The 12201-nt window shown below is 50.5% G+C and overlaps 1 long non-coding RNA gene across 6 annotated transcripts; it reads left to right on the top strand.

Moving 5' to 3' along the window:
• The first annotated feature begins 7 nt into the window (after nt 1–7).
• Nucleotides 8–8000, top strand: LOC144371436 (uncharacterized). 6 transcript variants are annotated; one of them, XR_013431444.1, is made up of 3 exons: nt 8–189; nt 1752–6933; nt 7457–8000. It is a non-coding gene; the product is annotated as an uncharacterized LOC144371436 (long non-coding RNA). The 6 variants fall into 6 exon arrangements; XR_013431441.1 differs by having other exon boundaries at nt 1391–6933; XR_013431451.1 differs by having other exon boundaries at nt 8–1930; nt 2341–6933.
• Nucleotides 8001–12201: the final 4201 nt, after the last annotated feature.

Raw genomic sequence — 12201 nt, 5'->3', positions numbered from 1 at the left:
CCTGGAGCCAATCAGACCCGCCCGACGTCGAACCTCCCCCCCTTCCCCCGTTTCGCTCGCGGCGACCACGCCCACTCCCGGCGGTGTCTGGCTTCTTAAAGGAGCACGAGCCCCGCGCAGGTGGGGGCGGGGTCACGTCAAAGAAGGGAAGGAGCGAGTGGGCGGTGGTGGCGACGACCAGACCGCCAGGTATCGGGATTCCCTGCGCGCGCCGGCCGCCAGGTGCACGCCAGGTCTGCGGGCGGCGCCGTTGGAGGAGGGGACGGTTGCTCAACCGCAGGGTCGCCGGTGCGTGCAGCGGGGAGCCGCGCAGCGCGGTGCGAGCCCCGCGGGTCGCACGCGGCCCACATCCGGGTCCTGAGTGCACGTGGGGTGCGGTTCCGCACCCCGGCTGGCCCCCGGCTGGCCCCTCCTGTGCGGCGACCGTCCCTCCGCCTCTAACCCTGCGCCCACACCCGCCTTCAACCGGGGAGTCGCACCGACCGGGACCTTCCCGCCCCGCACTCTCCGCGCTCCCCAGAGCCCCCAGAAGCGCAGCGCCCACTCTGTCGAGTCAGAAGCAGGAAGTTGGCGCTTGCTGTCACCCCGGTCCTGGGGAGGGTGGGGCGGCGGGACGACCCTAAACTCCAGGCCTCCTGAGCAGCTGAACCGGACCCGCCTCAAAATGAAAAGGGCTGGGCTGTGGCTCAGGGTCAAGTGGGTTCCATCCCCGGACCCCCACCAGGGGCCCCGCGGTCCCGACGCCTTGCCCGACGCCGGCGGGTTCTGGAGTTGACTGTCTGGGGGCGAAACACTTCTAAGGTTCGCCAGAAGTGCACAACTTGTCCCAGTCACGGCCTCCGGAAGTAGATGTCAGTGTCCTGTGGTCGGCCCAGGAGCAGACTGGGCTCAAGGTGCTCCTGTGTCATCTCAAGGGGACAGTGCTTTCTTTATATTTTGGTTTCTGGTATTGAGCTCAAGGGCACTTTACCACTGAGCTACATCCCCACCCTATTTTTATGACTGTTTTCTTAAATAGGGTCTCATCTGAGTTGCTGAGGCTGGCCTCAAACTTGCCATCCTCCTGCCTCCGCCTCCGAGGGGCTGGGATGGCAGGCCTGTGCCAGCACATCTGGCTCAAGCGGGAAAGTTCTAAGGAATTTTATCACATATGGTATCTTATTTGTTTATTTGCTTATTTTGTGGTTCTGAGGAGGCAGCCCAGGGCTTCCTGAATGCGAGGTGAGTTCTTTACCACCGAGTTTCACCTCCAGCACTCCTGGCCACTTTGAATTGTCTTGAGGTGGCTGACAGTGCCTGACACATGTTCTGTTTGTAGGTTTTGGGATTGAACCTAGAGGTGCTTCACCACTGACCCACATCCTCAGCCCTGTTTTACTTTTTTATTTAGAAACTTGGTCCCTCCAGGGTGCTCAGGGCCTGCTGGGTTGCTGAGGCTGGCTTTGACTTTAGAGCCTCCTCTGGAGCCACCGTCATTATAGGTCTGTGCCACCTCCCCGCCCTAATACAAGGTGCATGCAATGCTGGGTGAGTAGTTCTTCTGCTGTCTTGTGTAGGGAATAACGACAAGAAACAAGTCTGTATGTGTTTATCACAGATTCAGATTACTTATTTACTTACTTATTTGTAGCCCTGGGAGTTGAACCCAAATTCTTGCTCAGGGGTTGGTCTCCCACTGAACTGCACAATCCCAGTGATTTGTGGTGGTTGGAACCCACAGATACGGAAAACCAACTCTATTTTTCTTACAGGTGAAATTATGGTGATGATGTGTCTACAGGGTAGAACATTTAGACTCAATGGAATCATGATCTCAAGTGGAAAAATAGTGTCCAAAGAATAATTAAATGACTGCAACTGCTCAGACACATCGCCTGGATGACACCCCTCACATCTGTAGTGAGGATTATAAAAGCAGGAGGAGAAAAGGGTAAAAACCCAGGCCTGTGGACTCCCGGCAGGTGACCACCCACGGTGACCTCTTGAAGCAGGCTTTCCAAGGGAAGGGCTGAGCCCTTGCTAGCATTTGCCCTCCACACAGCATTTCGGTAGACTGCAGCGGCCGGGATGATAAAGGAGTTTTCTTTAGAGCAAGAGGTCAGCATGCAAGAGGCCCCGGGTTCCATCCCCAGGACCCCAACCAGTAAGGACGGGGAGGGAGTAGGAATCAGCCATTTTACAGGACACTATAGAGCCACCCTAGAAAATGACACACTGTTTAAAAGAAAAAACAACATTTTTCCTTTTTTCAGTACTTGACATGGAACCCGGGGCCTCACACAAGTTGACAAGTGCTCCACCACTGAGCCACATCCTCAGCCCTTTTTGTGTGTTTTTTAGACAGGGTCTCGCTAAGTTGCCCAAGCCTCCGCCTCCTCGGTCACTGGATCCCAGGCTGCCGTCGCCCTGGGCTTCAATGTTCTCTGGAACCCAAGACGTTCCTAACTGAGACCCCTTCACCCCCAGCTCCCCTGCGGCGGGGCCTCACAGTCCTGGCCGCTCCCTTTGGTTCTGTCCATCCTGGGCTGCCTGTTTTTTCTGTTTCTGTTTTAACTTTTGCAGTGCTGGGGATGGGGCCCACACGCGTGAGGCAAGCACGCTCCCTCTGAGCTGCGTCCCCAGCATCATGGTGGTCTACTTAACTTCTCCAGTGGAGTCCAACCCTGCTGACTTGGGACCTTTGCTCAGGCTGTACCCTGTGTGTCTGTGTGTCTGTGTCTCTCTCTCTGTCTCTACCCCCCCACCCCTTCTCTGGGACTGGGGATTGAATCCAGGGGCCCTTTTATTTTTAATTTTAATAATAATAATTTTATATTTAATAAAAATATAATGGGCTTATATTTTTAATTTTGAGACAGAGTTTAACTAAATTGCCCAGGGCCTTGCTAAGTTTCTAAGGCTGGCCTCAAACTTGCAGTCCTCCTGCCTCAGCCTCCAGAGACCCTGGGATTACAGGTGTGTGCCACAGCACTCTCATGGTAGGCAGAACGATGGCCCTGGTGAGGCCACATCCTGACCCACTGAGCCTGTGGGGACCCTCCTTACCATAAAAGCCAAAGGGCTTATACTCAGGACCTAGACATGAGAGACCTACTACATCATCCACAGGGCCCAGTGCCCTGAGGAAGGTCCTCAAAAGATGGAAGAGGGCCTGGGGCGGGCGGGGCTCAGAGGCAGAGCGCTGGCCCAGCCCGCGTGCGGCCTGGGTTCCATCCTCCGCACCACGTGAAGGTAATAAATAAAGGGGTCGTGTCCACCTACAACTAAAAAAACACCTATTTAAGGGCTGGGGATGTGGCTCAGGCGGTAGCGCGCTCGCCTGGCATGCGTGCGGCCCGGGTTCGATCCTGAGCACCACATACCAACAAAGATGTTGTGTCCGCCGAGAACTAAAAATAAATATTAAAAATTCTCTCTCTCCCCCCCCCCCTCTCTCTCTCTCTCTCTCTCTCCCCCCCCCTCACTCTCTCTTTAAAAAAAAAAAAAACACCTATTTAAGAAAAAAAAAGGGGGGGGCTGCGGCCGTAGCTCGCTGGTAGAGCACCTGCCTCGCATGCACGGCCCCCCCCAAAAATAACAAAACAAAAAGATGGAAAAGGGAAGCAGAGGACCAGAGAGGGACGTGGCCATGGAAGCCGGGGTCACTGGCAGGGACCACGGGACAAGGGACCTGGGGGCTCTGGGACCTGAGGACAGCCCAAAGTCCCCAGAGGGTGGGAGCCCTGCGGGCACCTCCAGCCCAGTGGGACAGTCAGCCTTCCAGTCCTGGGGTCCTAAGTGTCCCCAGCCTCACAGTCGGGGACTTTGCCCTGGCAGCTGCGGCGCCTCCCCCGCGCACTTGGCCTCTCTTTATCTGAGTCTGCTCATCTGGAAAATGGGGACGGTGACGTGTCAGGGTCTGGGATTTCACCTGGGCGTGCTGAGGAGTGAGCCCCAGGTGCCATGCGCGTTCCAACGCTAGCAAGGGACAAGTGTTGGCTTCTGTTCCCCTGGCCCCCAGAGTCCTCTGGGTCCCCGAGGCCATGCAGAGACCAGGTGGGTGGCGCCCACACTCCGGTTCCTGTTGCTCTGACGGGCTCCTGACCTGGGGGATGGGCCGCCTGGTTACTGCCTACACCCCCCTTCTCCTCTTGCAGCAGCCACCAGAGGGCACCTGTGAGCACCAGAATCTGGTCCCTTCCTCCTCTGCCCACAGCCCTCAGTGGTTCCACCTCCCTCAGTGTCCCCTCTGCAGCTCACTGGCCTTGGGAGAACTGCCCCCTCTCCTCCCTCTTTCCCCTGCTTCCTTCTGCTCCAACTACACTATACAGGCTCCCTGCTCCCTACTTTGTTCTGCCCCAGGGCCTTTGCATGGGCTGCATCCTCTGCCTGGAGTGCTGTTCCCACAGACAACCACGTGCCTCCCTGTGTCACCTCCCTGGGTCTCTGCTCAGATATCTTTAGATGTATAAACGTCTACTGCCATTTGCCCTACATGTGCTCATCCCCTGACACCCTGGGGGAAGACTTTTTTGGCCAAAGCGTGACCCACACTCCTATGGGTCCTGTGTCTGATTCGCCAGCCTCAGGATTCCATTCCTTCCTTGTAGAGTCCGGTTTATACAAGAATCTTGCCAAGTCATCTGGTGGCGCACACCTGTCTGTTGAGAGCCACAGCCGAGTTGGGATGGGCGCCTGGCCTTTTGCCCTCATTAACGCCTGAAGCAAGAAAGGCATTAAAACTCATTGAAACATATATGGAAAATATGCATTTGGATAGAATCGATATAAGTTTGCCTTTATTATTTATTGTACTACCAACAACAAATATTCCTACAGGAGTATTTTGGCAAGAAGGTCCATTATTGTAGATACACTTATCTTATTCTCCTAACACTATTCTTACTAGGTATCCTGAGGCTGTAGGACAATTAATACTCAAAGGAATAAAAGCAGCAAGGGAGTGTTTGGAATTTCTCCCAATAAAATTATTACTCCATATACTATGGATCAAATTGATGAGTTAGCTAATGAGTTAAATACTTGGGCAATAATCATGTGCAAATCTAATGTTTCACTTGATAACCACTTACCATCTAATCCTTTATTGTCTTTTTGGTCATTGCAACCTGTAATTTTTTCCAAAAATGACAAGAAAAACACCTATTATGAATGCTCCAAATATATTCACTGATGGGTCTAATAATGGTACAGCAGCAATAGTTACACCTGATCAAACTTTTACATTTTTAGTACCCAAACAATCAGCTCAAAAGGTAGAGCTTAATGCAGTATTACAAGCTTTTATGATGTTTAAAGATTCTGTATTTAATTTATTTTCCGATAGTCAGTATATAGTTAATGCTATAGTATCCCTTGAAGATGCTGGTAGGATTTCCCCTTCCTCTACTGTTTTCTCTTTGTTTTCCACTATACAAAGTCTAATCTGGGTCAGAAAAGATCCATTCTTTATAGGACATATCAGGGCACATACAGGATTGCCTGGAGCCCTTAGTTTGGGCAATGATTTAGCAGATAAAACTACACATGACATACATATTTTCTCCACAATAGAAGAATCTATAAATTTTCATAAAAAGTTCCATGTCAATGCTAATACTTTACAAAAGCGTTTTAAAATAACTAAGGAACAAGCCAGACAAATAATAAAACAATGTCAAAATTGTGTGACGTTTTTACCACAAGTTAATCTTGGAGTCAATCCTAGAGGACTGATACCTAACCATATTTGGCAGATGGACGTCACACACTTGCCAGAATTTGGAAAATTAAAATATTTGCATGTTACGGTTGATACTTCTTCTGGATTTTTGATGGGCTCCCTTCATGCCAGAGAAAAAACTAAAGATGTTATAGTGCGTTGCTTACAAAATTTTGCCACTGTGCGCGTTCCAAAACAGTTAAAAACAGATAATGGGGCTGGGGATGTGGCTCAAGTGGTAGCTTGCTTGCCTGGCATACATGCGGCCCGGGTTTGATCCTCAGCACCACATACAAAGATGTTGTATCCACCAAAAACTGAAAAATAAATATTAAAAAAGAGAGACACAAATACCTTTTAAAAAAAAAACAGATAATGGCCCTGGTTATCCTTCTACCTCTTTTAAACAATTTTGCTCATCATTTGGCATTACTCACATAACAGGAATCCCATACAATCCACAGGGACAAGGCATAGTTGAAAGAGCTCATCAAACTATCAAAATGTACTTATTAAAGCAAAAAGAGGGGACTGGGGATGTGGCTCAAGTGGTAGCGCGCTCGCCTGGCATGCATGCGGCCCGGGTTCGATCCTCAGCACCACATACCAACAAAGATGTTGTGTCTGCTGAAAACTAAAAAATAAATATTAAAAATTCTCTCTCTCTCTCTCTGTCCTCTCTCACTCTCTCTTAAAAAAAAAAAGCAAAAAGAGGGAAATGGGAAGGGATATATATCCCCCAAAGATAAACTTAAAATAACCCTTTTTACTCTAAACTTTTAAAATTTGAATTCATCAGGGCTCAGTGCTGCGGAAAGGCACATGTGTCCAAAAAATGTACATAAGCCCAAGGTACTTTTGAAGGATATTCTAACAGGGCAATGGAAAGGTTCTGACCCAGTGATTATCTGGAATTGGGGGTCTGTTTGTGTGTTTCCACAGGAAGAACAGCAGCCGATTTGGATTCCTGAGACTAACCAAAGCGATTTCTACAGACCAAAAAGAAGATGATTTGACTCAATCCATAACAGCTGATATCCAGAGCTCCAGTTTGGCTATCCTTACATCTGTGACAGTGGTTCTCCCACACCTGGAGGCTAATGAATAATGAACACCATTAAGGCCTTTTTCAAATGTAAAAAACCTTGGGGCTTGCTTGTGGGAATACCTTCAGATCCATTATGCAAGTTACAGGAAGAAGGATGGGATATCCAAAGAAGAGTCAAACCCAGGTGGTAACCAGGATGCCTTTTTCAGTATCTATTTTATTATTGCCCTTTCCCACATCATAAAGTTCTATTTTATTTTTTGAGCTCATACACACCTAGGTTAATGTTTTTCTGATCAGTTCTATTTTTTAACTGTGGAGTTTTTAAACATTGCAATGGAGATTTCACCTGTGTAAAGCTACAAGGCCTTTACTATTGTCTTATGTGTTGTATGTTTGTGTGCACACTTGTGTTTTGTGTTGTATGTCTGTATGTGCGTATGTCCATATATATGAGGAGCGCTCATGAAAAAGTGGATCCAAATTTTTTTTATTATTCACGTGATTTAAATGGTTTAATTTAAATTGGGTAAACAGCTGTTGAGGATTGTTTTAATATGTGTACAAATAAGGAGGTTAACAGATCTGTTTGTTTACTTTCACCTTTCCTTTTCATTATATCTAATACTATTCAGGATACTAAATTGTTTAGAAAATTGCTTTTTTTTAGTGCCTGCTGGAATGTTACATTTTTTTTTTTTTTTTAGCCATCATTGCCAGAATTCCTATCTTCATCCCAGTGCCGGTGAAGACAAAGATAAAACCAAACTACAGCTTCTGCGATAGCTATCACAACAAACTGTATAAACTGATGCATCAATGAATAATGTAACTCAATAAGTGATGTTCAATCAAGAAGCCGATTTGCTTTGGGAGGAAATGGACATATTGATGGATTCCTCTGCTTTGAACTGCTTGCAGAACTTGCCTGGACTATGTATCACTTGTATGCATTGTGAACTATCTGTTGGTGCAGCGATTTGGGGTGTCTTTGCTCATGGTGTCATTGGTGGTACAATTTTTCCAAAAGGAGCCGTCAATTGGCTTGGTGTCATGGCATTTTGTATCCTCCTCCCTTCTGCTTGTGATGATCGTTGTTCAGCTAAAATTTGGGGGCCAACAGAGGTGAGGCAAAGAACCTCACCCCCCCACTGGTGCAAAGGCCTATCCACAGGTGTGGCTGTATTCTGGACCGGTAGTCAGTGACGGGTAAGATCCAATTGCAAACTATTAAAATGCAATGGTACCGGGGCTGGGGATGTGGCTCAAGCGGTAGCGTGCTCGCCTGGCATGCGTGCGGCCCGGGTTCGATCCTCAGCACCACATACCAACAAAGATGTTGTGTCCGCCGAGAACTAAAAAATAATAAATATTTAAAAATAAATAAATAAATAAATAAAATAAAATAAAATAAAATAAAATGGTACCAACCTAAGACAGGAGGCTGACGCCCTGAGGTCAGCTCATCCGATGACAGGTAAGAACCATATGTAGTATTGGAAAACCCAAGGCAGGCACGGTCCCTAAGCCACATGCTTGCTGTTTAATTAAACAGAAGGGGGGAGATGCTGAGAGCCACAGCCGAGTGGGGGTGGCACCTGGCATTTTGCCAGAAGGAGTGGTTGAGAGGTGACACCAGGGAGCCATTAAGATGATGATGATTAAGTTAAGGTGCGTATAGTTTCTGTGACTGGATGATGCTGGATTGAAACAGGCTGTGTCTTCAGTTGTATATAGACCCCTGCTGTCCGGCAATAGGGCGCCCGCTACTTTTGAGTTCTCCCGGAGCTCCCTGTTGAGCTCTCGTGAGCCCCGTGGAGAGCGGAGAGTCGGGGGAGTGGGCGTGGAGTGCCGGTGGAGTTCGGGCAATAAAGGAGTTCCTGTTTGAAACTACAAGTGCCTCATGGCGGCTGGGTTATTTTGTGCCCAGCCAGACTGCGGCACCTGTCATCCCAGAGACTCAGGAGGCAAAAGGCAGGAGTATCCAGAGTTCAAGGCCAGCGCAGTAACTAAGCCAGACCCTGTCTCCACGTAAGAAATAGGCTGGGGGTGCAGCTCCGTGGCAGGCTGCTCCACTAGCTTGTGGGAGGTCCTGGGCTCGTCCCCAGCACCGCTCCCCACAAATGAGGAAGAGGAAGATGGCCACTGCTGCTCTGGGGCATCCGCTGTGCCGCCCAGCACTGTCCTTCTGTGTCCACGCCCTGTGTGGGAGGCAGCAGTTTTGCAGGGCTTTGGGGGGCTTCCCATCATGCCTCCTCTGGGGCCTGTGCTCTCCTTCCCTGTCCCTGGATTGCCCTCTCCACAGCAGCTCAGTTAACTCATCTTCTATTTTGTTTTTAAAATAATTTTCTTGTAGTGTAGATGGACAGTATGTCTTTATTTCATTTGTTTATTTGTATGTGGTGCTAAGGATTGGACCTCACACATGCTGGGCCAGCGCTCTGCCCCTGAGCCCCAGCCTAGCCCAGTTAACCTATCTTTTAAACAGCAGCAGTCACTTCCAGGAAGCCCTCCTGGATTTCCTCAGTCTGGATCCCAGCCCTCCCGTAATTCCTTCTCCTTGATTTTCTATATTTTAAAAATTTTACCTACCTATCTATGTATCTATTTATTTTTGGTACTGAGGATTGAACTCAGGGGCACTGGACCCCTGAGCCACACCCCCAGCCCTATTTTATATTTTACTCAGAGACAGGGTCTCTCTGAGTTGCTTAGAGCCTCACTCTTGCTGAGGCTGGCTTTGAACTTGCGATCCTCCTGCCTCAGCCTCAGGATCACGCCCCACCTCCTAGGTTTTTCCTTTTTCTGTTGCAGTCCTGGGGATGGAGCCCAGGGCTTTGCCCAAGCCAGGCAAATGCTCTGCCCCAGACCTTGCCTAGGCCTCCCCTCCCTCCCAGCAAAACTGCAGAGATTTGATTGGTGTAGATATTCCATCCCAGGGGCTCCCGAGGGCGGGGATTTGGGTTTGCTCCCTTCAAGGCTAGGGCCCCAGGGATGTTTGCTGGGTCGGAAGGCGAGGAATTGGGAGAAGTGAACTTCTGGTGGAGGAGGCCTGGGTGGGGCTTGCCGGTGGGGAGGAGCCTGCCTGGCAGGAAGTCCCTCAGCCAGCAGGTCCCCCAGGGCGGCTTCCACACAAAGAAATGCAAAAGACCTTGCTGCAGGTGCTGACCGAGGTCCCTAAGGTCACAGGCAGAGCCAGGAGCAGAAGGCCAGCCTGAGCAGCTGAGACGGGGGGGGGGGGGGGGGGGGGCTGTAAACTAGGCTGCGGGTCACCCGGCCAGACCCCTTTGATGGCAGCAGGCAGGCTGGTCCTCCCTGGAGCCCCCGCAGAGCGCTGGGTGGCAGCCCAGCTGGAGCCCACAGCCTCTGCTTGGCATCTCGGTGCCGTTCTCCCCGGACTGGATCTTGCTCACCGGCCACTGGACTGACGTGAGGCCTTGATATTCTCTTATTTATTTATTTTCACTTGGTGCTGAGGAGGGAACCTGCTGAGCGCTGTGCCGCCAGCCACAACCCCAGCCCTGGCCATGGACTTCACATCCTCCTGCCTGACTCGGCCTGTGCAGTGGCCGGATGAACCCTGGGCCACCAAGGCAGGCCAGAGCCCGGTGCTTACCAGCTGCCTGCAGACCTAGGGACCCTTTTGTTTAGTCATCCAAGAGAGGACATGCCACTCCCCAGGCTTGAGCTTTCTTCTATCTCCCTCCCCCGCCCCCTCCCTCCCCCTCCTCCCTCTCCCTCCTCCTCCCCCTCCCCCTCCCTCTCCCTCCCCCTCCTCCCTCTCCCTCCTCCTCCCCTCCCTCCCCCTCCTCCCTCTCCCTCCTCCTCCCCCTCCCTCCCCCTCCTCCCTCTCCCTCCTCCTCCCCCTCCCTCTCCCTCCCCCTCCTCCCCCTCCCTCTCCCTCCCCCTCTCCCTCCCTCTCCCTCTCTCTGTCTCTCTCCTCCTTTTGCTGGGGGCAGACCCCAGGGCCTTGCTTATACTAGGCAGGAACTCTACCCAGAGCCTTACCTCAGACCCTTTCTAGTTTAAAACAAGGTCTCAAACTGACCTCCAGCTTTTTTTTTTTTTTTTTTTGATACCAGGGATTGAGCTGAGGGGCACTTGACCACAGAGCCACCTCCCCAGCCCTACTTTGTATTTAGAGACCTGGTCTCACTGAGTTGAGGCTCACCATCCTTCTGCCTCAGCCTCCAGATCTGCTGGGATTACACCCATGCACCATTGCACCCAGCTTGGTCTTGAACTTTTTTTTTTTTTTAAGAGAGAGAGAGAATTTTAATATTTTTAGTTCCGGCGGACACAACATCTTTGTTTGTATGTGGTGCTGAGGATCGAACCCGGGCCGCACGCATGCCAGGCGAGTGCACTACCGCTGAGCTACATCCCCAGCCCCATGGTCTTGAACTTTTAATCCTTCTGCCTCAGCCCCCCAAATCGCTGGGATTACAGGCATATCATGGAATTTTTTTTCCATTTTATTTTGTTTGTTTTTGGTGCTGGGGACAGAACCTGGGGCCTCCGTCATGCGAACTGTGTATTCTAGCACATGCTGAACTGCTGAGCCACACCCCCAACCTCTTGAAAATAACACGTACATAATATGCATGTTTGGGGTACTGGGAATTGAACCCAGCATGCTCAACACTGGGCCACATCCCCAGCCCTTTTTATTTTTTGAGACAGGGTCTTGCTAGGTTGCCTAGGCCCTCACTAGCTTGCTGCCTCAGCCTGCCGAGCTGCTGGAATTGCACGTGTGTGCCGCCATGTCTGGCTCTAAGAATAACATTTTAATAATTTTTTTTAAACTGAAAACGTAGGGCTGGGCTATAGCTCAGTGGAAGAGCGCTTGTCTAGCATGTGTGAGGCAGTGGTTCAATCCTCAGCACCACATAAAAATAAGTTAATAAAGATATTGTGTGTCCATCAACAACTAAAAGATATTATTTTTTTAAAAAAAGGGTGAAACGTAGGGGCTGGGATTGCGGCTCAGTCCGTGGTAGAGCACATGTTCAGCACGCCCCAGGCTCTGGGTTCCACTCCAGAGTGTGAGGGCATGCCCCAAGCCCACTACCATGATGAGGGAGCTTTTGGTGTTTCCTTAAAAATGTTTAAACACCTTTATTTTTTTATGTGGTGCTGGGGATAGAACCCAGTGCCTCACGCCTGCCAGGCAGGCGCTCCACCACTGAGCCCCTGCCCCTGCCCCTGCTCCCTTAAATTGTGTGTCCATAGTAAGTTCATCCCTGGCTGTCCCCAAGTCCCAGCCCTGGCCATCACACAGTAGGTCCTAACAAATACTTGCATGACTCCTGATGGCAAAATGTATAATCCAGTCCCAGGACAGGAGCTCCCGAGCAGCCTGCGGGAGCGGGCAGCGCTGTCCACACGGGCAGCCACAGCAATTGTCTGCTCTCAAGGTTCTGGGGCTGGAGGTACAAGGTCAAGGCCGCAG

The sequence above is a fragment of the Ictidomys tridecemlineatus genome, chromosome 2 (genome assembly GCF_052094955.1).
Source record: "Ictidomys tridecemlineatus isolate mIctTri1 chromosome 2, mIctTri1.hap1, whole genome shotgun sequence".
Lineage (NCBI taxonomy): Eukaryota > Metazoa > Chordata > Mammalia > Rodentia > Sciuridae > Ictidomys > Ictidomys tridecemlineatus.
Note: the sequence above shows the minus strand (reverse complement) of the source record. Positions and strands in the feature narration are given on the sequence as shown.